Source organism: Rhinopithecus roxellana, chromosome 8 (assembly GCF_007565055.1).
Source record: "Rhinopithecus roxellana isolate Shanxi Qingling chromosome 8, ASM756505v1, whole genome shotgun sequence".
Classification (NCBI taxonomy): domain Eukaryota; kingdom Metazoa; phylum Chordata; class Mammalia; order Primates; family Cercopithecidae; genus Rhinopithecus; species Rhinopithecus roxellana.
Genome location: NC_044556.1, coordinates 86119645 through 86145369, shown reverse-complemented (window position 1 = coordinate 86145369; position 25725 = coordinate 86119645). Strand labels below are relative to the sequence as shown.

General features: G+C 39.3%; 1 protein-coding gene and 1 non-coding gene across 2 annotated transcripts in view; one reads left to right on the top strand and one right to left on the bottom strand.

The window, feature by feature from the left end:
- DISP1 (dispatched RND transporter family member 1) overlaps positions 1-25725 on the bottom strand; it is a 201027-nt gene that overhangs the window by 83689 nt on the left and 91613 nt on the right. The gene's annotated exons all lie outside the window — the stretch shown is intronic.
- Positions 9891-9994, top strand: LOC115899482. Its single transcript, XR_004059181.1, has one exon. It is a non-coding gene; the product is annotated as a small nucleolar RNA U13 (small nucleolar RNA).

Here is a 25725-nt window from a genome sequence, read left to right as displayed (position 1 = left end):
TCTGAATACTAAACTGCTACTGAATAATAAGGAAGGATAGTAATTAGCTTTTCACCCTTTTCTCAGTAGAGGTTGCTCCAGAAGCTAACATGCAAGCATATTCTTGGGTAGTTTTTATAATTTTAGTTTTTGTTTTTGAAGGTAGAATTTTCCCATGGCATTGACAGAAATATTTTTAAACAAGGAAAAAAAATAAGAGTTTTCACCTATAGTGAGCCAATAACTATAAGTCTGTAGCTTAATCACCAATTACTTTTTTTTGAGATGGAGTCTCACTCTTTATCCCAAGCTGGAGTGCAGTGGCATGATCATGGCTCGCTGCAACCTCTGCCTCCAGGGCTCAAGTGATTCTTGTGCCTCAGCCTCCCGAGTAGCTGGGACTACAGGTGTGTACTGCACCCAGCTAATTTTTGTATTTTTAGTAGAGACAGGGTATTTCACCATGTTGGCCAGGGTGGTCTCAAACTCCTGAGCTCAGGAGATCTGCCTGCCTCAGCCTCCCAAAGTTTTGGGATTATAGGCATGAGCCACTGTGCCTGGCCCAATTAATCTTATAATAGCAAATATGATTTCTGTGATAAAGTGTCTTGGAAACAAGTGAATCTGGGAAATCTTAGTTTTTATTCATTATGATCTTTCCTTCATTTGATTATAGACTAGAAAACCATATGCATTTTATCACTAATACAGAAAGCATTTTGGTCATCTAGAATGAAATTTACTTAATATTCATTTATATACTATCAAAAATGTTGATAGCGATCAGAAACTGGGGTACATATTTTAAAGCAAAAACCATAAAGATCAGTAAATTTCAGAGAAATGTAGTTTTTCATTTTTCTGTGAAGAAAAAAGTCTGACTAATGCTAAAAAATAGGCAAAAATTCCAACCCTCCTTAATGTAACCAAAAAATTACTATTAAGAAAACTTTTTAAATATGAAAACTAAAGTAGGTTAATTTATTACAGATTTCATACTGGAATTCAAGGAAATATTTTGTCTTTAACAAGACCTTTTCTCCCACACAAAGTATAGTGTTATGTTTTAGAGGACAGAAGGCTCATATTTGATAGTTTTATATAAAAAACAAGCCGAATCACTTCAGCCATAACAAAATAAGTAGACTGTAGATCATCTAAAAATACAATCTGTGCTGCACTAAGATTTAAAAGCAAAGCACAATAAATCCATGTGCTCTGGAGAGTTTCCAAAATATTTTTGGTTTGTGATACAGTATTTCAAAATGTAATATTTTACTTTTATGATAGAAACTCTTGGCAGGAGATCTACTCCTTGAATGAAGACCACTATGTCTTGACTCTGATCTAATCAGAACATTCTCTTTAACTGTTTCAGTTGTATTTTGTTACCAAACTCTAAATGAATCTACATGAATGTGGTATGCATATATTAAGAGAGGTTATAATAAACTGAAATTTTCTGTGAGACATCAAATATTTATAGAGAAGGTTACATTTACTGTATGTCATGAAACAAAAATACATGCAAGTTAATTTTCCAAAAGTTAGACTTTGTAGGACTATAAATATCACCTGCATACAAATACCTGTCATCATTGCTAAAGGCTTAGATTAAGTATAACTTAGATTATAGCAACATTAAGAAAATGATACATCACATTCCCAAAAATAAAATGAAGTTGTATAGAAAAAGGGAAATGAAAATTCAAATCCCATTTTATTTATACTTTCCGTAATATCTGGTAATATTTTTGGCAAGGAAAGAACCTTAAGCTACCCAAGCTCTAATGTAGAAAACATTAGGGTTAGTAGGGTTAGATATTCCACTAATGTAGAGGGAGTTGTTTTATATGTTGAAAACACGTGCATTAGTTATGCAGAAGTTCAAACAGTTCAAAATTATGTCATGTTATATCTAGCTTCAGAAATTTGTTTATATGAAATAAAGTGCTGTGGTTTGCCACAGTTACTACAGTTACCATAGGACTGAATGAAGGGAGACGAATGCAGAAATGAAAATTTAAAACAAAAGAAACTGTTTTAAAGAAGAGGGCCCCTTGCTTCTAGTGAGCAAAGGCAGCAGCCCTGAGCTGCTACAGCCCTTCATATTTACTGGGTAGACAGAGCAGGGAGGAGCAGGTAACGATTGGTCAGCTGCTTGATTGATCACAGGTTCACATTATTGCTAACAGGCTTCAAATGTGCCTAATCACAAGAAACACTGCACTTGGGGCATGGCTGCCCTCAGCATTCCTTCTGGGCGGCAGATGCAGTTTGTCAGTTCGCCAGCATTCTGCATTTATAAGAACAGTTTGCTGTTTGCTCATATAGCCTCCAGTGGTATACTGAGTTGATCATGATCCCCACTCTTTCGGCCTGCAACCTCTCTCTCTTTGTTTTTTAATTGAGAAAGGCAATTGCAGGCTGTGCAGCCCTTAATTGCTGGTTGGTGGTTCCTTCAGTCTTCACATTCAGATTCAACTGGCTCATGGCTCATACCAGGGGAACCAAGACCGTGATTGGGATCCATGAGTCCCTCCAGTCTCCTGTTCCGTGGTTGCACACATCTTGAGGGCACCCACACGGTTTGTACATTTCCTATAAAAACACAAGCACACCCTCATCCCCACATGAGTAAATCAACTGAAACAAAAGCAAAGGCTTTTGTGGCTGCAGCCAAGAGGCAGGCCGTTGCTGAAGCATCTGCTTCACAAGCTGTATCTCAGCTTCTGCCTCTTTGGTTAATTACCGCGGGGTAAAACTTTCCATAGATAACAAGAGGCAGGCTCTTTCTGATTAACAGAAGGCACAGAGAAAACAAATCAAGGCTTATTCTTCTCGTGCAACAGCACAGTAAAAAAAATCAGTCCTCAAGATCTATTACCATGAGAGACCAGTCTCTTGCTCCCATATCCATAAGCCCACACAACTTCTTTTCTTCAATCTGCACTGCACAAGTGGGTCTACTAGATACTATGGGTTGTGATAAACTTCCCATGTAGTTGTATTTCCAAATCCCTGATTCCCTCATTTCTCCTTTTGTGGAGAAGGGTGTAATTTACAGGGAATAAACAACAGTTGAGCAATATATTTTCCCAGTTCAAAAACCCAAAGATCTTGTGCCCTTACCACTACCTGAATTTCTCCTTCACAATCAAAATCAACACTCCTGGGACTACAGTAATGCCCTATAAGGTAAGATGACTTTTGCCCAAAATTAATCCCATGTATCCTGTTGGCAAAGGTCCCCAAATACCAGTGGGAATCTTAGTGGGTTTGTTTCCTCCAATTAACGTAACCCGTTCTCTGACTGGGACATCCAATCCTGCGCGTCCAGGTGTTCCTGGGGAGAGGGAATCAATGTGCCTCTGGAGACCCACCCCTGAAATGGAATTGTGGCCTGGACGGGGAATGTCCTCATTGTTTGAGGTGCCCGGGTCCAGGCCCCCTTCTCATTTCCCGACAGAGGGGTGCCGTTTTGATGACATTTTGAATGGCACTGATTAGCACAATGATTTTCCTTATTGCAATGAGGGCAAAGTCCTGGCATTTTTTCTGTTGAGAGGGGAACTGTGTATAAGATCCCTTCTGCCTAGAGGTCTAACAGCATTCTTTTTTGAAATGTCCAATTTTTCTACACTTACAACATTTTCCCACTTTAGTCCCCTTAGATCAACTACCAAATTGGCCATTGCTTGAACCAGCATTGAAGAGCAATGAAGCTCAGTTCCCATATCTTGACAAGCTCTTGAGAAAACCTCCCAAGTTTTTTGTACATCTCACAGGTGCCAGTGTACATTTACAATCCACATTTGCATTCTCTAAAAGCCAAAGTTAAAGTCAGCCTTCCTGTAGCCACAAAAGAAGATGGTACAAGGCAATTTTCATCCTCCCTCTTCTGTTCACCACCCTCGATAGGTGCTGTGGGTGGGGCAAAAAATTCTTTCAAATTTTGAAATAATGACAAAAGGACAGTATGAACCAAATTCCAAACAGAAAGGTGAAAAGAAATAGTCAAATTCTTTCCCATGTTACCCTGATTCAAAAACTTCCCGTTCTCTGTACCTCTTTAGGGCACTGACCTTATATTGCTGCCGGCAGACTCGTAATGGGGTTTCTCAGCCGTCTGGTCAGTCTTACTTTCTCTGTTCCAGCAGGCCTTCCTCGTTCAAGTCCCTATAGGACCCTATCTGTCCCTGTCTGTCCCTCTCTGTCCCTGCAAGTCTCTGCTAGTCTCTATCTGTACCTGTTCGCCCCTATTTGGGTGCCACTTGCCACAGTTTGCCACAATTATGACAGTTACCACAGGACTGAAGGAAGGGGGACAAATGCAGAAATGAAAACTTTAAAGAAACTGTTTTAAAGAAGAGGTCTGGGGAAGAAGAGGGCTCCTTGCTTCTGGCGAGCAAACGCAGCAGCCCTGAGCTTCTACAGCGCTTCATATTTACTGGGTAGAAAGAACAGGGAGGAAGAGATAACAATTAGTCAGCTGCTTGATTGATCACAGATTCACATTATTGCTAACAGGCTTCAAATGTGCCTAATCACAAGAAACACTGCACTTGGGGCATGACTTCCCTCAGCATTCCTTCTGGACGGCAGACGCAGTTTGTCAGTTCGCCAATATTCTGCATTTATGAGAACAGTTTGCTGTTTACTCGTATAGCCTCCAGTGGTATACTGAGTTGATCGCGACCCTCACTCTTTCAGCCTGCAACAATAAAATTCTGCAAGACGGTTGTGAAAAGATAAGAAATAAGGTAATGACAGATGGGCAGGAGTAAGGATATTTATTTATATCAGAATTTAAGAGTATAAGAAATATGCTAGAATATTTTACTTAGGCCTCTTAAAAAACCCTTGAAAATATACCAATACAGATGTGTTGTTATGCTCAAAACTTAGGCCTGGCTGAAAGAATATATTTATAAATGACATACATTAGAAACTACAATTAAGTCAGAAGGCAAAAGGGTATCCTAACATATTTAAGGGCAGCATGTCACTAAGCTCAGCAAATGCCATTTCAAAAACACTGAAACAAAACTCATTACAACTGATCGGCATGCTCCATAGTCAGGCTCTTCAAGACCAAGGCATCTTTTGCACATTTATTGCAAACTCCAATGCTGAAAGCCTAGGCAAGTCCTGGCTGACCATTACCATCCCTAAATGGTAGACTTTCCTGGGCTGTTAGCCAGAATGAGCTTCCTGGGTGTGGATCAGTAAATGCTCCAGTCCGTGTTGTGAAGTGTGAACACAAGAAGGCAGCTGTCCCAATGCCCATATCAAGCGACCAGATAGGTGCCATAAAGTATGCTACTATGTTGGGGCACAACCAAAAGACTCAGAATGCTGTAACTGGGGCTAGATAATACCCATAGCAGTCATCAGAGGTACCTTTAACCTTAAATATTTTAGAGAAGAAAAATCCACAGGTTAACCTGTTCTAGGTACTCAACCCAGGATCATTACACTTTTGGCAAAAAATGAAGGGGGTAAATATTTAAAGTGAATTCTAGCATTTCTATTTTTATACAACAACTCACTACCTAATTTTATAATGAAAATTGCCGTGACAGGTTATACGTGTTGGTTCAGGCACTGAATTTGCAAAGAAACACCAAAGGAGATGGGCATTCTAACAGTTGGGTTACAAAGCATCAACAACAACAAAAAGTAAGTGTACACAATCATTGATAGCGGGAAAGTATTTTATTTAGTAGCAGGTCATGGTATCAGAGTTCTGAGTTATGTTAGCAACAAGATAACCTGTGCCTTAAAGAGAAACAGAAGAGACATTAATGACTATGCTGTTAGTAATATTCAGTATTAGACCTTGCAAAGATCTGTCACCGACAATGCCTTATACTACAAGAGAATGAAAGATGAAAGAAAAAGTTGAGCTGGAAAAATGAAAACTAGTAAGTTCTTTGTTGCATTCCTAAATTAAGGCATCTGCCCTGGTTAATCACCCAACACTATTTGCTTTCCTGGATATCTTGGTCAATGACCAAGAATTCTAATGATCTAAGTATGGACTCTACTTAACATCTTCAAGTCACATTGTCTTACTCACACAGTCAACACAGCCCTCAATCACACTGAAGGAATGTTATGCACTCCTCCTTCCCATCCCTATGGGATATTAGGCAATGCAGTATTCATTCCTTCCTTTGCCAAGTGTAAGGCCTTGGTAATACACACCTACACCCTTCTGGCTTTGCAGGGAGTTAGTCAAATCCAGCATCAAGGATCAAGCTCAGATCCCCTATGTAGGAAAAAATGGAATTGTCATGAATCTCTGAAATAATCCCTAATCTTGCATAAAGCTACAATGTACCATTTATTTAGATCAAAGAAGCATAACTTTTGGAAACAATTGCTTTTCCCAATCTCTGATTGTACTTGCAATGATGGTTACTGTTAATACTGATATACTGACAACGGCTACTCAGAGACAGTGTCCAGGATAACCACAGCTGAACTCAGATTTTAGAAAGCCAGGAGCATATGAAAAATGCTCAGTCATTGTTATTATGATGTGTTTTTCCCTTTCCTTCCTTCCTTTTTAATGAATGAATGAATGACAGAGTCTTGCTGTGTCACCCAAGCTGGACTGCAGTGGTACAATCATGGCTCACTGCAGCCTCAAACTCCTGGGCTCCACCAATTCTCCTGCCTCAGCTTTCTGAATACCTGGGACTACAGGTGCAGGCCACCATCCCCAGCTAATTATTTTTATTTTAATTTTAATTTTTAGTAGAGATGAGGTCATGCTGTGGTGCCCAGGCTGGTCTCAAACTTCTTGGGCTCAAGAGATCCTCCTGCCTTGGCCTCTCAAATTGCTGGGATTATAGGTGTGAGTCACCACACCTGGCCTATGATGTTAACTTATTCACACCTTTTGACATTGCCAAAAACTAAGTTTTACAAGATCTCTCACCATATCTCTGGGGATGGGAGGAGGGAAGGAAGGATAATGGTCTCATATTCATAATAGTATTTGCAGTGCCTATTCTCACAGTGATAAATGACTATCACCTTTTCAAGAGGATGAGTGAAAGAAAGAGGGAGGTGAAAAGAATGAAAAAGGAGGTAAGGTCCTGGTAACATATCATCTTGTTTCTAAAGACAAAGCCCCTTGAACTGTTCCAAAGAAAACTTACAATCCAAATGAATAACAATGTACAGACATCACCAGGTCACGCGAAAAAAAATTTTCTGAACCCAACTTCAAAGCATAAAATGAATATCCCTTTGGTGTAATATATTTTGGAAGGCAATTAAATTTGTATATAGTAAACACATTTATTTCTGGATGTAAGTACTATATTTGAAAAGTTCAAGCCGGGCGCGGTGGCTCAAGCCTGTAATCCCAGCACTTTAGGAGGCCGAGACGGGCGGATCACGAGGTCAGGAGATCGAGACCATCCTGGCTAACACGGTGAAACCCCGTCTCTACTAAAAAATACAAAAAACTAGCCGGGCGAGGTGGCGGGCGCCTGTAGTCCCAGCTACTCGGGAGGCTGAGGCAGGAGAATGGCGTGAACCCGGGAGGCGGAGCTTGCAGTGAGCTGAGATCCGGCCACTGCACTCCAGCCTGGGCGACAGAGCGAGACTCCGTCTCCAAAAACAAAAACAAAAAAAAAAGAAAAGTTCAACTGAGTATTATTACACAAGTCTCCCTAAAATAGTTTTTATTTTTAAAAAGTTTCCTTTAAAAACTTAAATCCTGGTCCCTTTGATCCAGACTAACTTCAAATAGAGAAGCAAGGAATTTCAAACAACCCAAAGATTTTAATGATTTCCTTCGGATCACCTAGCATTAGAGAAAACCTATGTAAGCTTGGGTAAAAAAAACAAAAAACAAAAAACAAAACTATATATATATATATGTATATATGTATCAGTATGAGGTATATAAGCAGACCCCACCCATTTTTTTTTTTTTTATTTAGAATGTATTTGAAAAAGATGAACTATTCCCACACTTAAGTACAAATTTGGAAATAAAACAAGTTACCCCCACTTGGATTTAGAGTGTATCAAACACGGAGTTTGAATCTCAAATTTTATAAAAGTTATTGCAAAGATAAATAATACTTAGAGATTCCTATTTACTCCTTTTTTTTTCTTTTTTTGTAGAGATGTAGTCTTGTTATGTTACTGAGGCTTATTTCAAACTCCTAGTCTCAAGAGATCCTCCCATCTTGGCCTCCCAAAGTGCTGGTATTACAGGCATGGGACACCGTGCCCAGCCTTATCTACTCCTTTACTGAATGTTTAGTGCTAATACCTTGCAACTTTTTTTAAAGACAAAAAGTTAAGGAGTAAAAGCAGAGAGTAAAGAGAAAAAGGAAGCCCATCACAGATAATATCTTATTGCTAAGCAAATAGAAGAATGATTACAAGGGAAATATAATTCAAGTAATTTAGATATTTTATGATTCAACTTCTTTTGCAAATAAACTCTAGTTTGGAAGTTCATATTCTATATCATTTGAGTTTAACAGTAACATCTCTATATTGATACATGCAAGCTAGCATTTTGATATATAAAAGTGAATGGTCTTATCTATAAAAATAAAACCTAATTTATTTGCTTAATTTGTTAATATTCTATAAAATAATTTGGTCTTAATATTATATTTCACTTCTAACTATTGTATAGGTACATCTTTAAAGAGAATACAAGCAACTACCAAGTACCAAGAAGGTGGGGTACCGGCCATACTTCTCACATCAAAACAAACCTTTCTAATTTACTAAGTTCCAGTCACTATTTTTTTTTACTATATTCCAAAACTTTAAAGTCTAATTAGAAGTTTTTTCCAGTACAAATTTCTTGTTTTTGTTTTCATTTTAGCATTCCTGCTAAAAATATCTAGTCATGCAGGTTGAGAGTACAAATTGTCTCATATTCCAAGATCACATCGCTGCATATGGCAACTGTGCTTCATTCTTGTTCCCACTACATCACAGGTCAATATTCAGACATGAAAGCACACCCCTATCACTCTGTCATTTTTCTAGCTCACATTCTTTAGTGAAACCTCAAATAACCAAATAAGTTCAACAAAAATAAGAATATATTATGACTGGCTTTATTCTTCTGCTGGCTAATAAGGCCTGACAATAAACTAAAGTTAAAAAGAAACACTTTGATTAATCCATGAGTCAAGCCACGATAATTAACCTTTAAGAAACCCCTTTAAGAAAAAGATTTCAACAAATGAGGAAACCAAGGCAAACAGAAATAGAGGAGGAGAGAATGAAGAAAGGAAGTAACGGAAGGCAGACTGTAAAGGAAATGTGGGAAAAGGAAAACAGCCATAAGTAGTATCAAGGTGATAAATGTATGACATACACTTCAAATAGTGGGAAGAACATAAGCAAAGCAGAAGCTAAGGCAATCTGAGGGAAAAGGAGGAAACTGAGGGGAGAGGACAAAATACAACACTGGAAACAGGTAAGTCAGAAGAAAAAGTAGGTGCTTTATGCTGCAAAGTAATCTGGCTTCTAAAACAATTTATTGAGAGAAAAATACATAAATGGTGCATATTGCTACTCTATGCAAACCTACAGATGACTTGCAGAGATATGAAGATATGATTAAGCCCTCTTGCAAACAGTGGTTATTCTTTAAGTTCCAACTTATTTTTTTTCTTATTACTTCAAAAGATTCATTACAATTCTGGACACATAGCAACTTGGTTAAAGCACATTAGTAAGAGCTTATGAAAAATAAGGTACTTCTGGGAATTCCAGAGACAAGAGTCAGTTTCATCCAGCCCATGGTCAAAGATCACATGAGTGCTGGCTGCTGCAACCACATATTCAATTCCTTGCTATTCTTTAAGTTGGCACCCACCATCTCACTCCCTCATTAAAATAATCTCTTCCTAGTCCACTCGTAGTTCACAAGCAAGATGATTTGGTTTTCATGCTGGTGTGTGAGATGTACCTCCCTCAAACCTTGTTACTATGTTGGCACAATACCAGTCTGACATGAAAACAAATGGGCCAGGGATAGTGGCTCATGCCAATAATTCTAGTGCTCTTGGGAGGCTGAGGCGGGAGGATCACATGGGGCCACGAGTTGGAAATCAGCCTTGACAACATAGCAAGACCCTGTCTCTACAAAAAAGTACACATACAAACAAAAAATTACCTGGATGTAGTGACATGCACTTGTAGGCTCAGCTATTTGGGAGGCTGAGGCAGGAGGATTGTTTGAGCAATCCCAGGAAATTCCTGAGAGTTTGAGGCTGCAATGAGCTATGATTGCACCACTGCAATCCAACCTGGACAAAAGAGCAAAAAAACTCTGATTCAAAAAGAAAAAAAAGTTAAAAAAAAATCTCTTCCATCTGTAAAAGAGGGAAAAGAAGGGCACTAAAAGGCACCCTCCTTTAAGAGTTCCTTAACCCTTGCTCTACAGTTTTATACTTGAAGCAAAGTAAATCCCAACTTCTCCCAGTCTCTTTGGTGCAAAGATACCCTTTGTTCTCTAGACAATACAAATCGGAAGCAGCAACAGGCTCTGGTTTACAGAAGATTCTCTCTGATGCTATGATATCACTTACTTTATACTAATATCTAATTGGCCTTCATTCAGTCTAAGGATTAACCAAGGAACAAAGCAAAAAACAGGTTTTAACCAAAGCTGATATAACACAAAGAGGTAGAGCCTTTCAAATTATCTAAGCTAATCATCAGAAAAAAAAAAGAAAACACAACTTGAGAATATGGCATTTTACCAAAAAAAGAAAGACCCGAAGACAATTACTATGAATTTCCTAAAGATACATATGTTGCTCATTTAGAGAAGACAAATTACTAGGGCTTGCCTAGGAAAAAAGTCAGCTAAAAAGGATACCATCTCATTTATCTCAATACAGATACCCCAGTGCCTACTCCAAAAGGTTCAAAATAACCTCCCCAATCACTCTCTTCCATAAACCCTGGTCAAACTACCCTCAAAATGAGTCATAAACATCACTACCTAAATGCAATTTGCTCACATTGCTCCTATTCACTGCACAGTCTCCAATGAGATTGACAAAGGTAAATCCTACATATTTCTTCAAGGTACCCTAAATTTCCTTTCCTCTGTTTAAACTGCTTTGACTCAGAAGTCATTCTCTCTTTTGCTTACCTAACAACAAGGTCCTATTGGACATATTGGACATTTGCATTATCTTAAGAGCTTATTTTTTGTAGTTTAATTAATCCTATAATTGAACAAATCGTGTTCACACATTCTCAAATACAAGAAATGACTACTTACACCTCTAACATTTCAATTTCATCATTATTTTCTAAGCTCACCACACCTTCCCTCTGGGACATTTTTTCCTATTGAGTGCACCATTTAGTATTTCTTTTAGAAAGGTTATGTAAATGGTAAATACTCTTATACTCTTATGCTACGTATTTTTAAATGTCTTAATTTTGCCCTCATCCCTTTTTGTTTGTTTTTTGGAAACAAGGTCTTACTCCGACCCCCAGGCTGGAGTGTCATAGTGCGATCATGGCTCACTGTAGCCTCAACTTCTCCAGCTCAGGTGATTCTTCCACCTCAGCCTCCTGAGTAGCTGGGACTACAGGTACATACCACCATATCTGCTAATTTTTGTATTTTTTTATAGAGACGGGGTTTTGCCATGTTGCTCAGGCTGGTCTTGAACTCCTGCGCTCAAGCAATCCTCCCACCTTGGTCTCCCAATATGCTGGTATTACAGGCATGAGCCACCGTGCCCAGCCTCATCCTTGAATAATAGTTTAGAAGGATGACCTTAGGGATATTACAGAATCAGCAGACCACTTTTTCAGTTTCTGGTCACTAAACTGTGTTTTTATCCTACTTTTGCCCCTTAGTTCATAGCTTACAGTAAGACCACAGCCCCAGGCAGAGCTGGCAGCTAACATTTTAGTGTCAATGATGGAAATCAGGCAAGGGGAAGGATTCTCCTGGCTTCCATCCCTTCCTTCGGGCAAGAGCTCCCCCATCTCCTGAGAAGCAGCTGAGGAGTAGTTAAGCAACTTCCTGCTTCTGGCCAGGAGCGTGGCAGTCTCAGAGTTCCAGGCTACTTATCACTTTCTATTTCTGGTCACCTCCTGGTCCTTAGAGATATTTGTCTTGATTTTGAGACTAGGTATGTCCTTTTAGTTTTATCTTGTATATCCTTTTGTTGCCATGTGGGATATGGTGTTGAAACAAGACCTTCATGGAGCCACCTGACTGGAACTCTCCTGTGTTCCTCCTTGACACTGGGGTGCTCAGCATGGTGCTGACTACAGAAGAGTTGATAAATGCTGATAATTTTTACATAAGTTCAAGTAAATGTGCATATATGCAAACATGTCAATGGGATCCTGAATAACAAGAGAAATAACACATTCATAAACAATCCTAGTGGCATATAGGTTTTACTTGCTTTGATTTGTAACAACCATACTGTCCATCTTATCCAAATGAATGTAATAATCCTGGGTTATTCATAATGAGCTTCAGTTACAATTTTAAGAAAACCAGGGAGCTGACAGGTATAAATCATACACAGTGTTGACACATCTCTTTCTGACTTCCTCTGTTCTCTACATACATTATTGAATTATAGAATTCAATACATTTATAGATATAAATGTGTATCTATATATACAATATAATTTAATATGATTCAGGATATAATTCAATATAATTATAGAATTCTAAAAGACGTTTATCTTGAATCAAAAACTGAAATGAACATGAATCAACTTGAATGGTTTTGACCCATGCAGCCCACATCATCCTCAGAAGTAACCCATCCCAAGTCTTTTTGTAGAAAGTGCGTATTCTAAGGAAGAATAAGGTGTATCCCAAACAGTACCACGATACAATAAATTTGTAAAGTGTAGTATATCAACATCACAAAGAGAAAAATAATAATCTCCATGAATTCTTGGTTTTTTTTAAAGCAAAGAGTCAAAAACTAAAAATTAATCAGGGTATCTTCTGTAGTGATCGGAAAAAAATTGTCTTTGCATCTGGAAAAGGCTTCTACTTATTTTACACTGACATATTTATGCTATGAAGAAAGTAAATTCATTAGGGTATTGATTTCAAATAAAATATTGTTTAAGAACATCCAGGCCAAGCACAGTGGCTCACGCCTGTAATCCTAGCACTTTGGGAGGCCAAGGTGGGCAGATCAAGAGGTCAGGAATTCAAGACCAGCCTGGCCAACATGGTGAAATCCCATCTCTAATAAAAATACAAAAATTAGCTGGGCATGGTGGCGGGCATCTGTAATCCCAGATACTCGGGAGGCTGAGGCAGGAGAATTTGGGAGGCAGAGGTTGCAGTGAGCCGAGATCGCGCCACTGCACTCCAGCCTAGGCGACAGAGCAAGACTCCATTTCAAAAAAAAGGATCCAACTGCCTTTGATTTAATTATCTGTTCCTCACACAACCTTTTTAAAAAAATTTTTTTACAGATAGGGTCTCATTCTGTCACCCAGGCTAAAGTGCAGTGGCATGATCATAGCTCACTGTAACTTCAAACTCCTGTGTTCAAGTGATCCTTCGGCACACAACCTCTTTAATAACTTTATCTTCTAAGAGAATCAACATACCAAATGAAAGTGTACTGTTCTGATTTGAGCTAGTATTTTTAATCTACTATACACAATAAATTGACATTGTACTTTCCAGTTGCTTTTGGGTAACTGGTAAAAATTAGTTCTTCCACCCATGAAACTGAAAGCCTAATGGTTCTCCACCAAAGCACAAACGTCTCTATTGTTTAAAAAAAAACTCTGTACATCCAATGATTAATCATCCCTGCACAGCCATACTAAATAATCAAATCTTTATTTTATTTTATTTATTTATTTATTTTGAGACGGAATCTTGCTCTGTTGCCCAGGCTGGAGTGCAATGACACAATTTCAGCTCACTGCAACCTCTGCCTCCAGGGTTCAAGCAATTCTCCTGCCTCAGCCTCCTGGGTTGCTGGGATTATAGGCTTGTGCCACCACACCCTGGCTAATTTTTGTATTTTTAGTAGAGACGGGGTTTCACCATGTTGGTCAGGCTGGTCTCAAACTCCTGACCTCGTGATTCACCCACCTTGGCCTCCCAAAGTGCTGGGATTACAGGCACAAGCCACTGCACCCAGCCATAATCAACTCTTTAAATCATTCAATTTACAGTTGGAAATAATCTTAGTAATGATCTCTTCTATAATCTCTAATCTCACTGCTTTTACCTGGTACCTGATTTTCCTCCTCCAGCCCAGTGGTTCTCAAATGTTAGCCTAAGGATATCAGAATCCCTTGAAGGGCCCACTAAAACGCAGGTTGCTGAGTCTCCCACCTCCTTGCTCCTCACCGGGAAATTCCCATTTAGTAGTTCTGGGTTGGCCCTAGAATTTGCATTTCTAACAAGCTCCCAGATAATGCTAAAGCTGCTAGGTGTGGGACCACACTTTGAGAATCTCTGCTCTAGTTTCTTCCCCGTTTTACTCCTGTAGAGTTAATAAAACTAATTTTACTTAGACTAGAAATTCATGACCCAGGGCTCTCATACTAAAGTGAATTGAGTTTAACACGGAAGCCCTTCTGATTATTAGAATCCTCATTTATCCTGAGCTCATCTCTTGACAAACCTAGCAAACCGATTCACAATTCTTGCCTCTACAACGATCCTGCCTCAATTCTCCCTCTGCTAGAAGGCTCTCCTTTTCTGCAAATCAGTGGCCACTATTTTCTTTATCAATCTTTATTTATTTACTCATTCATTCATTCATTCAATAAATATTTATGAAGTACTTGCTATGTGTTAGTCATCATGCTAAGTGGTGTGAAGAAAGACCAAGGTCAAAATCTTCCATGACTAACCTTAAATCAACTCCAAACACCTCATGACTTTGTTATTCAACGGGGTACTGATCCAGACCCTAAGGGAGGGTTCTTGGGTCTGAGCAAGAATTAGAAGCGAATCCACAAAGCAAAGTGAAAGCAAGTTTATCAAGAAACCAAGTTTATTAAGGAATAAAAGAAGGGCTACTAGGCAGAGGAGGCCAGAGGGCTGCTGGTTGCTCATTTTTATGGTTATTTCTTGATTATATGAGAAACAAGGGGTGGATTATTCATGCATCCCCTTTTTAACTTCCTGATGTTGCCATGGCATTTGTAAACTGTCATGGTGCTGGTGGGAGTGTAGCAGTGAGGACGACCAGAGGTCACTCTCATCGCCATCTTGGTTTTGGGAGGTTTTGGCAGGCTTCTTTACTGCAACTGTTTTATCAGCAAGGTCTTTATGACCAGTATCTTGTGGCGACCTCCTGTCTTATCCTGTGACTAAGAATGCCTCAACCTCCTGGGAATGCAGCCCAGCAGATCCCAGCCTTATTTTATTTATTTATTTATTTTTGAGACAGAGTCTCCCTCTGTCGCCCAGGCTGGAGTGCAGTGGTGCGATCTCGGCTCACTGCAAGCTCCGCCTCCCAGGTTCACGCCATTCTCCTGCCTCAGCCTCCCGAGTAGCTGGGACTACAGGCGCCCGCCACCACGCCCGGCCAATTTTGTTTTGTATTTTTTAGTAGAGATGGGGTTTCACAGTGTTGGCCAGGATGGCCTCGATCTCCTGACCTCGTGATCCACCGCCTCGGCCTCCAAAGTGCTGAGATTACAGGCGTGAGCCACCGCGCCCGGCCCCCAGCCTTATTTTACCCAGTCCGTATTTAAGATGGAGTTGCTCTGGTTCAAACGGATGGAGTTGCTCTGGTTCAAACGCCTCTGACAACTTTGTATCCACCTTAGAAGTTAAATTGTTCAAACAAGAAAAAAGTACCCCCAAAGCACATCAAACTGTTTTTTACAGGAGTGGAAATAAATATGCCACGAATCTGTTATATTTTCTTTCCTGGTCTTCTTATAACTTAGTATCCATTTTAGAGAGCTCTAAAAAGAGCTAAGGGTCTAATAGAGATGCCACTATTTATATGTTGAATACACTTGCAGGATCTTCCTCTCAAGCGGTAGGTTTTAAAAAAAAGTAACTGCTGGTAGTTAAAAGTTGATGCTCGTAGAAGGAAACTAAAATACTTGAGGGCAGGAAACAAGCCTTCCTTCTTGTTGTTTCTGGAGTTTACCTAGCAGGTGCTCCAAAGTTAGACGAATGGATGAAACCACCCACTGCTTGTTAAACTTTTTAGACAGCATATTTTTACAGATAGCACTACAGCAATACATAGTTCATGGTAACATTTTATGCACTCTTGAGTAAATCTTCAAAGTCCTATGACAATATTTTAAAATTTGCTTTTACTAATGCTTAATTTTTAAATAATATTTATTCATATTCTAGAACAAGTTTGAATGAAGTCATACAAGTTATCCAAGACTAATAACCCCATGGAATAAATAAAATTTATTAATGATAAAGGAAGCTTTCAGATAGACCCAATTAAGTCAGTCTTATAATTTTATTGAAGCTTGACAGAAGAGTCCATGTAAGTGCAATAAAGTTTAATGGAAACTCAGTCTGGTACTAAAAGAGTAGGCATTATATGCAATGAAAGTATAAATTATAAATAAGAAATAGTCTTATAAGAAGTTTGAATTTTCTCAAAATTAGCCAACATATACTTACAATCAAATTTATATGTTCAGTTAAGAAGACAGCTACAGTGATGCTATATATTGTTTGTACAGTCTGCATTTGAAAAATGAAGTTATTCTTTAATTAGCCATTTCTAAGCCAAAGTTAATGGTTGTTTGAAAATGAGGCTCATTACATGATTCTGCAAATGTACTCTGTAATAACTAACATTACCACACAGCTGTATAAACATATTTACCATGACATATTCTTTTACCACAGGTGTATGTTTTCCATTCTGAGCATTACTAATATGCATCTGAGACTAGTCTGATGTAGAACTAACATTTAAGGGAAAAAATATTTCTTAAATTATTTAACTGTTTATAAAATAATATTTTAACTGGAGAACACTTAATACATCATAATCCATGTTATTTTTAGTGTTTTTATGCTCCAACTTGTTCTTAAATCAGTTTATGATAGTTACTTCTTTCTTATTTTAGATCTATTAATAATAGAATCCTCACCTAAAGAGTCAATAAAATCAGTCCCGAAATAAATGATCTGATTTGTATTTACCAGCATGCATGTTTGCAGCATGAGTAGTTTTTATGTCTTTCTGGTAACAAATACAGTTTTTGAAAGTAAAAATATTCCAAAAATATAATCGAATGACTGGAAATTATTAGTTAAAATATGAGGCCAGGGGCAGTGGCTCACGCCTGTAATCCCAGCACTTTGGGAGACCGAGGCGGGCAGATGATGAGGTCAGGAGTTCAAGACCAGCCTGGCCAATATGGTGAAACCCTGTCTCTACTAAAAATACAAAAATTAGCCAGGCATGGTGGTGTGCGCCTATAGTCCCAGTTACTCAGGAGACTGAGGTAGAAGAATTGCTTGAACCTGCCAGGCAGAGGTTACAGTGAGCCGAGATCGTGCTACTATGTTCCAGCCTGGGCAAAAGAGCAAGACTTCATCTCAAGACAAACAAACAAACAAAAAAAGAGTCTCTGAATAAACTAAAGATAAATTACCGTTTCTAAATTCATATAGTATATCATATTCAGAGAGAAGCTATCAGAAATAAACTTTAGTCTCTTTTTAACATCATGAATACTAATTAATGTACTAAATGATACTGAAAACATCTGTAAGTATGTTTCTATATAAATAACATCTTCAGTATAGCTCAGAACAAAAGGCTTAGTAATGACTTATGATGTAATAGTGAAGACTGAATGACTACTTAAGCGCAGAGGCTTCAGAAGCTCACAAATATATTTTCTATCTAACAAGAAGTTCAGACAATCTTGGAGATTACTTTTTATTTTTGGAAATGTAAAATACATTAAAAACCTCACATTGGCAGGTACTGGTTTTAAAAGATGCCTAAACCTTTACATAATGGACATGAGAATATTTTTTCAGCTTTTGTCCAATAACTATTAGCTTCATCTTTCCCGATTAGGGAAATGAATAAGAAGACTATCTTTCTCTTCCATAAAAGGAATTTGAATGGCAGGAGCACACAACTCATATGCTAGGTTTTATTTGATCTAAGTAAGGCTGCCACACAAACACTGAAGCAGATTAAAATAAAAATAAAATGTATTTAAGCACAAATTTGATGTTTATGCACTCTACTGTCTCCTTCTGAGGAAAGACCCAAACATAAGTCTTCTAATGCACAGAAGTAGTTCTCTTCCCTAACCTCTGAGTAGACACCTCAGAACCTAGGAATGGCTTAGGTATCTGATTCGTAAAGAATTTAGACTAGTAATCTTTAGTGTACTTGGAAGGCAATGTCAAATATCTATGATACCATCTAATTTTACATAGTATAGATTAAGGTCACACTACATCTAAAGTTCTTAAACAGTGATCACAAAGCCAGCTTAAAAAATCTGAGCTCTTGGCCGGGCGCGGTGGCTCAAGCCTGTAATCCCAGCACTTTGGGAGGCCGAGACGGGCGGATCACGAGGTCAGGAGATCGAGACCATCCTGGCTAACACGGTGAAACCCCGTCTCTACTAAAGAAATACAAAAACTTAGCCGGGCGATGTGGCGGGCGCCTGTAGTCCCAGCTACTTGGGAGGCTGAGGCGAGAGAATGGCGTAAACCCGGGAGGAGGAACTTGCAGTGAGCTGAGATCCGGCCACTGCACTCCAGCCTGGGAGACAGAGCAAGACTCCGTCTCAAAAAAAAAAAAAAAAAAAAAAAAAATCTGAGCTCTTTAAAAACAGTCGGCAGAACTTTGTTTTCCCTCTCATCACAAAGGGAAAGAAAAAATAAGCAATTGGTTATATTAAAACAGATATCCCAAGTTATCCAATATCCTAGTAAATATATTTAAATATATAAATTTAGCATTTACTTTTTATAATATGTATTTAGACATACCAAAATACCCATTTCTTTGCTCATTTTGATTCTTATATCTCACACTTTCCATCTGGGTTCAATTTCCTTTTAGTGAAGTATATGCTTCTGTAGCATTTCATTAAGGCAACAGTCAGCTCTACATAGTACTTAACATTAAACTTCCTCTTGCTGTCCAGGCATGGTGGCTCATACCTGTAATCCCAACACTCTGGGAGGTCAAGGCAGATAGATGGCTTGAGCCCAGGAGTTCAAGGCCAGCCTGGGCAAGAGTGAGACCCTGTCAAACAAAAAAAAAAAAAAAAAGAAAAATTTGCTCTTGCTGAGGTGGGTGTGGTAGCTCACACCTGTAATCCCAAGTATTCAGGGGACTGAGGCAGGAGGATCCCTTGAGTCCAGGAATTTGAGGCTGCAGTGAACTATAATCATGCCACTGCACTACAGTCTAGACAACAGCACAAGATCTTATCTCTTAAAAAAAAAAATTTCCTCTTGCTCTAGGTTAAACAATCTCAATCCCGTAAGCCAGACAAAATCAAACAAGACCCTCACCCTTGGCAGTGAGGACATAATTAAGATGGAGATTTTATTTTGACTACCTGATGCACATAAAAGTTAGCATTTAATGCCCAAAATAACTCTCAACCATTTATTTAATTACTCTTAACCATTTCACCAACTTGAAAATCACCCATGATAATTCATCAACTAAGAAGACATGTTCTGATGATTTCTCCGGCACATACTGAAAACAAGCAACTTTAAAAAATGTTTTAAATATCCTATGTTAGAACCTGAGACTATTTTCTTGCTTCCCTCACAACCCCTCCCCCAAATTCAAACAGGCTGAAATTTGGGGGAGGCAGCACAATGACATGGGAAGACTGCATTAAACATAATTTCTGTGAGCCTTAGTTTTCTCATGGCCTTGCTATAGGAATCAAAAAGATAAAGGACTATATTCATACAAAGTATTCTTACATAAGAATGTTATATATTCCTATATTTATATAAAGTGTTATTTCAAATAGAAGCTGCTTAAAAGGTATTCATAATTTATTTTGTAAAAAGGTATTTAATTCTTTTCTCCAGAAACATTAAAGATTAAATGTCACAAGGTTAAAATAACTTCATGTTAGGTGTGTGCACAAGTAAACCAGATCAGGGCCCAAGTATATCAACTAGATAGATAAGTTAATTTACACTAGTCAAGAAGTTTAGCTGAGATATACAGTAGACATAAGGCAATGAAAGTAAGTAATATAACCAAACCCTGAAACCAGCCTCATACATCATTATCTATTAAACACTGAAAACAGTATCTTCCTGCCAAGTGCGGTAAACTGTCGTGTGGGTCATGTGAGTGACACATTTGAAAATGTTTTAAACCATTAGGCATCTTTTAATTCAAAAAAATTCTGTTATTATTAAATTCCCCAAGCCTCAGTTTACCCAAGTAACAAACCTGAATGTGTACACTGTAATCTATAATAAAAGTGGAAATTAAAAAAAAAAACCAATGGTACATGGCACATAGGTACTCAATATGTAAAATGGTTTAAGGGATAAGTGTATTAATATATTCCTGAATGTGAACAAATGAAGGAACACTTCAAAAAATTTTTGGCAGGAAGTTTCAAGAAGTTTCAAGAGTTACAAATTAAGAATTTTCCATCTGTTTTTCAACAAAATCACTTTTACTCTTTAAGAACACTCTATGCCACATAAAAACAAAGTTGATACTTCAGTAACTGTGTTCCCTGTGCAACAATTGGCTTTATGATCTCAGTGTTTAAAAAAAAAAATCTATTTACCACTTCTGAAAAAGACATTTTGATACTGGCTTCAACTTTTATACTACATCTGCTAGTGCAGGCTTTCTCCACCCAAAACAATGTTTATATCCCTGCAGTTAAATTTCTTCCACATACTGTAAGACATAATCCACATACTAAAAGCTAAAATCCCTGACCAAAACTTTACAGATAAGTGGATTTAATAAGAAAGTGTATGTTTTTCCTCAATGAACATGACTAGTGAATATCAGATGTCACCAGTTCATCGGGAGAATATCAAGATACAAAGCAGGGGAAAAAATTACAGTAAAAATGTACTACTTACTGGGAAGATTTAAGACTTAAATATTCTGATGATTCAGATTCGATGGGGAATATCTTTTTGAAAATAAATCTGAAATGGACATGTACATGTTTTTACATTACATGTATGTTTAAAACACCAAGTACTTTAGCCTCTGTACATACAGAAAAGTAAATATAATAAAACTGGTATGTATTTTTTAAATAAAAACATTCAAGTGAAAGTGATAGATGTTAAGAAATGTTTCCCTGAGGGAATAAGGCTTAGCTCATAATTTCTAGATTTAACCACAACTATTAGGTGCAAAATGAAATTATTAATGACAGGTTCATTGAATTGCTACCTAGAAAGCTTAATAAAGTATCCTAGAAATACAGTACAAATCCCCATAAATGTAGCTGACAAAGGCTTTTAAAAAGGATACAAAACTATATGCTAACAATATTTTTCATTATTTTTTAAAGTTTCATGTTTTTATTTCTAAACAACTTTGAGGTATAATTTATATACAATAAAATGTACAAATTTTAAACACACAGTGCAATGAGTTTTGACAATGAATAGATGCATCCATGAAACCACAACCTCAATGAAGTTATAAAATATTTCCATCACCACCAAAAGTTCTCTTGTACCCCTTTGTAGTAATCTCCCCACTATATCCCATCCCAGACAACCTCTGATCTAATTTCTATCATCATAGTTTTGCCTGCTCTAGAACTTCCTAAATGGAACTATATAATATATATAATACATACTCTTTTGTGCCTAGTCTTTTATTCAACAGATATCTATAAGATTCATCCACACTGTCTTTTCATTGCTGAGGAGTATGCCACTGAATGATTATATCAAATTTTGTTTGTCCACTTCCCTATTCATGGATACTTAGATTGTTTTCAGTTTGGGGCTATTACAAATAAGATTGACATGGACACTCATAAGTAAGTCTTTTTGTGGGCACATGTTTTCATGTATGTAGGGACTTACTGGGTCATAAGGTACATGCATGTTGACTAAGAAACTCCAAAACTTTCCAAGTGGTTATGCCATTTTACACTTGTCCTTCATTCTCTCTGATACTTGAAATCTTTGGACTTTTTCATTTTAGCCATTCTGGCAGTTATAAATGGTATCTCATTGTGGGTTTTAAATAATTTCCCTGATGACTAATGATGATGCTCATCTTTTCATGTGCTTATTGGCCATCTGTACATCTTCTTTGTGTGTCTTTTCAAGTCTTTGCTCGCCTTTTAAAAGTTGTTTGCCATGTAAGAGTTCTTTCAACATCCTAGATACAAGCCCTTTGTCACATATTGTATTACAAATATTTTCTCCTACTTTGTACCTTGCTTTTTCCTTTTACTTTTCTTTCTTTTTTTTTTTTTTGAGACAGTCTCACTCTGTCACCCAGGCTGAAGTGCAATGGTGCTATCTCAGCTCACTGCAACCGCCACCTCCTAGGTTCAAGCAATACTCCTGCCGGAGTAGCTGGGATTACAGGCACCCACCACCACACCTAGCGAATTTTTGTATTTTTAGTAGAGACAGGGCTTCAACATCTTAGTCATTGCTGGTCTCAAACTCCTGACCTCAGGTGATCTACCCGCCTTGGCCTCCCAAAGTGCTGGGATTATAGGCATGAGCCACCGCACCCGGCCTCTTTTTTTTTGAGACAGGATTGTGCTCTGTCGCCCAGGCTGGAGTGCAGTGGCAGCATCACGACTCACTGCAGCCTTGACTTCCCAGGCTCAAGAAATCCTCCCACTTTGGCCTGCCAATAGCTGGAACCACAGGCATGCACCACCATGCTCAGCTAATTTCATTTGTAGAGATAGGGTCTCCTCTCCCTATGTTGCCCAGGCTGGTCTCAAATTCCTGGAGGTAAAGCTATCCTCCCACTTAGACCTCCCAAACTGCTGGGATTACAGGCATGAGCCACTGCACCTGGTCGCCTCGCTTTTTCCTTTTTTAAATGGTAAATTTTGAAAAGCAGAAATCTAATTACGCTAAAGTCCAATTTATCAAAACTTTTAAAAATCTTATGAATAGGTTTTCTAAAAAAAATCTTGAGAAATCTTTGCCTTTCCTAAGGTCACAAAGATTCCCTATGTTTTCTTCTAAAAGTTTCATAGCCTTAGGTTTATAGCATTTAGGCCTATAATCTCCTTTTAGAAAATTTGCTGTGGGATAGAGATCAAGTTTTCCTTCTCCATCTGCAAGAGATCCAGTTAACCCATCATATGTGGAAAAGACTGATCCTTCTCCATTGAATTACCTTGGCACCTTTGCTGAAAAATCAATTGGCCATATATGTGTGGGTCTTTCAGGACTCTATTCTGTTCCACTGATCTGTTTATCAATCATGTTCTTTTAAAGAGATAAAATGTACATTAATTCTTGTGTTTGTTATAAAGAGTCAGAACTGGACTACTGATGTATTCCCAGCATTCTCTCACAAAGAAAAAGAAAATCACAGATTGCAAAAAATGATGAGATAAATGGCAGAAATTTGTATTTCATTATTTTAAAAAAAATCAGTTATTCTTAATAAATAAAGCCAAATTAACAGTAAAATGTGTTGAATTTATTTTCTAAGTTGACTGGTATTCGATTAACTACTTGGAAGGAGTACAGTGGCAAAAAAGCACCAAGGTCTATAAAAAGTTCCTAATGAGCCTTTCAGAATTTCCCTGATACACTTTAGCTGAGCCTTCAACTGGACAGTATCTCCTTAGGTTCATCCCTGGTCAGCTGTTCCAAACTGTAACAACCTACCTCTGGTATCATGGCCCCGCCCTTTGTCCATCACAATTAAGGAGTGTCAGTGTACTCCTTCTTTGGAAAGAAAACTGAAACTATTCTCTAGATTTTCAAATTCATCTGTATTTCTACCCATCCTGAAATCCTTCCTCCAGAAAAAGGAAAGAAGAAAGGGTGTCTCTACTCAGATGCTTATTTTTCTACCTGTGGGTCCTTAATCCCAGCCTTTGGGTCAAATCAGTCTCAAAGGTGGTGTTTCTAAATCTTTAGGAAATAAATTGGAATCTACAAGAATTCTCAACCTCATAACTTATTCTGTATTTTTCAAAGATTTATGTGTTTTTAAATAATAATGATGGCAGCTGCAGCCCGTCTGGGGCAGCCGCTGCAGTGTCGCCAGCTGTAGCAGGGGAGGCACAGCCGGGCTCGGGGTGCCTGTTCCAGGGAGCCAAAAGGAGCCGGGAACAGGTGGGAGCCCCATCCATTTCTGAATTGCAAGGCAGGAGCCCCATGCTCCCAGGCACAGCGACAGCTACCCAGCCATGGCTGCAGACCCAGGCATCTCTGCACTATTGGGGGCCCGGGAAGCCCCCTGCCCCTACCGGCTTGGAAGTGGCTGCTCCCGCTGCCTGGCCTTTCCCTGCTCCCAGCACCCGCTCTGATATCAGAGCAAAGTTGAAGCCAAGTCCAGACGCTGTCGCAACCTGGCCGGGTGTGCGCACACTTGAGGCAGTGCTGACACTCCAGCCCCCTGCTGTCTCAGTCCCCTCTGGACTTTGGGTGCCTACGTGGATAGGAGGGAGCCCGAGGGGGCACTGAGGGTGGCTCAGCCATTGGCCTACAGGTGCCCCTCTGCAGGAACAGCCTGGGCATGATAGACTTAAGTGACTTGTGGTGTCAGGAGGCAGACTGGCTCCTAGGTGGAAAGGGATAGGTCCGTGGTGAAGCACCACCTTCAAGCCAGGGACGGCCTGAAGCCTGGGGGCCGGGCTGTCAGTTCTAGGTGAAGTCTGCACTGGGAGTGAGAACTTAGGAGCTTTTTCTGGGCCCACCCATGGGTCAACCAGCACACACTTCCTGCCTTATGAGACCCATAACCACCCACCCAGTGTGTCAGACTCACACAGACATGGGGACTACCAGCTGGGAGAAGGAACTACTCACTTCACCTCCCGCAGGATGACCTGCCTGCAGGAGGGCGCTACCCACTTCGGGTCTCCTAAGAACTGTTCTGCCACTCAATGAAGCTCCTCTCCACCTTGCTCACCCTCGAACTGTTCTGCCACTCAATGAAGCTCCTCTCCACCTTGCTCACCCTCCAGTTGTCCATAGAACTCAGGACCCGCCGAATGGCAGGACTGAAAGAGCTGTAACACAAACAGGGCTGAAACATACCCCCCCTCCATTAGCCACATTGTGGGCCACAAGGAGAGAAGGGAGCCCACACCTAGGGGCTCCCGGAGCCGGGGCTGTGACACTCTCTTTCGGGCTCTGCAGTTCCTGGCGTCTCCAAGCTTCCAGGCACCACCACATTCCCCTCATCCAGACATGAATGCCCGCAGTGGAAGCTGGATGCAGTACATCTGGTCCAGCCGCAGCCTTCCATGGAGCCAGTGCTGGCGCCTGAGGCTGCCCGCCCTGCCATAGCAGCTGATGTGCCTAGCTGTGCACAGTGGCCAGACCTCACGCTCACTCGCCCACACAGCCCTCACCGCTCCGGCCTGGCTTGCCTTTGGCAGGTGTGGGATCCGGGCCAGTAGCATGAGCCAAGCACAGCCTGCCAGGTCGAGTGGGTGGACAGGCAAGAGCAATGCTCAGGAAGAAGGCTCCGCCAGCTACAGAGGTTTCCAGCTGGCAAGTAACACCCCAAGGATCCTGTGACAATAATGAGTGACAGTAATTAT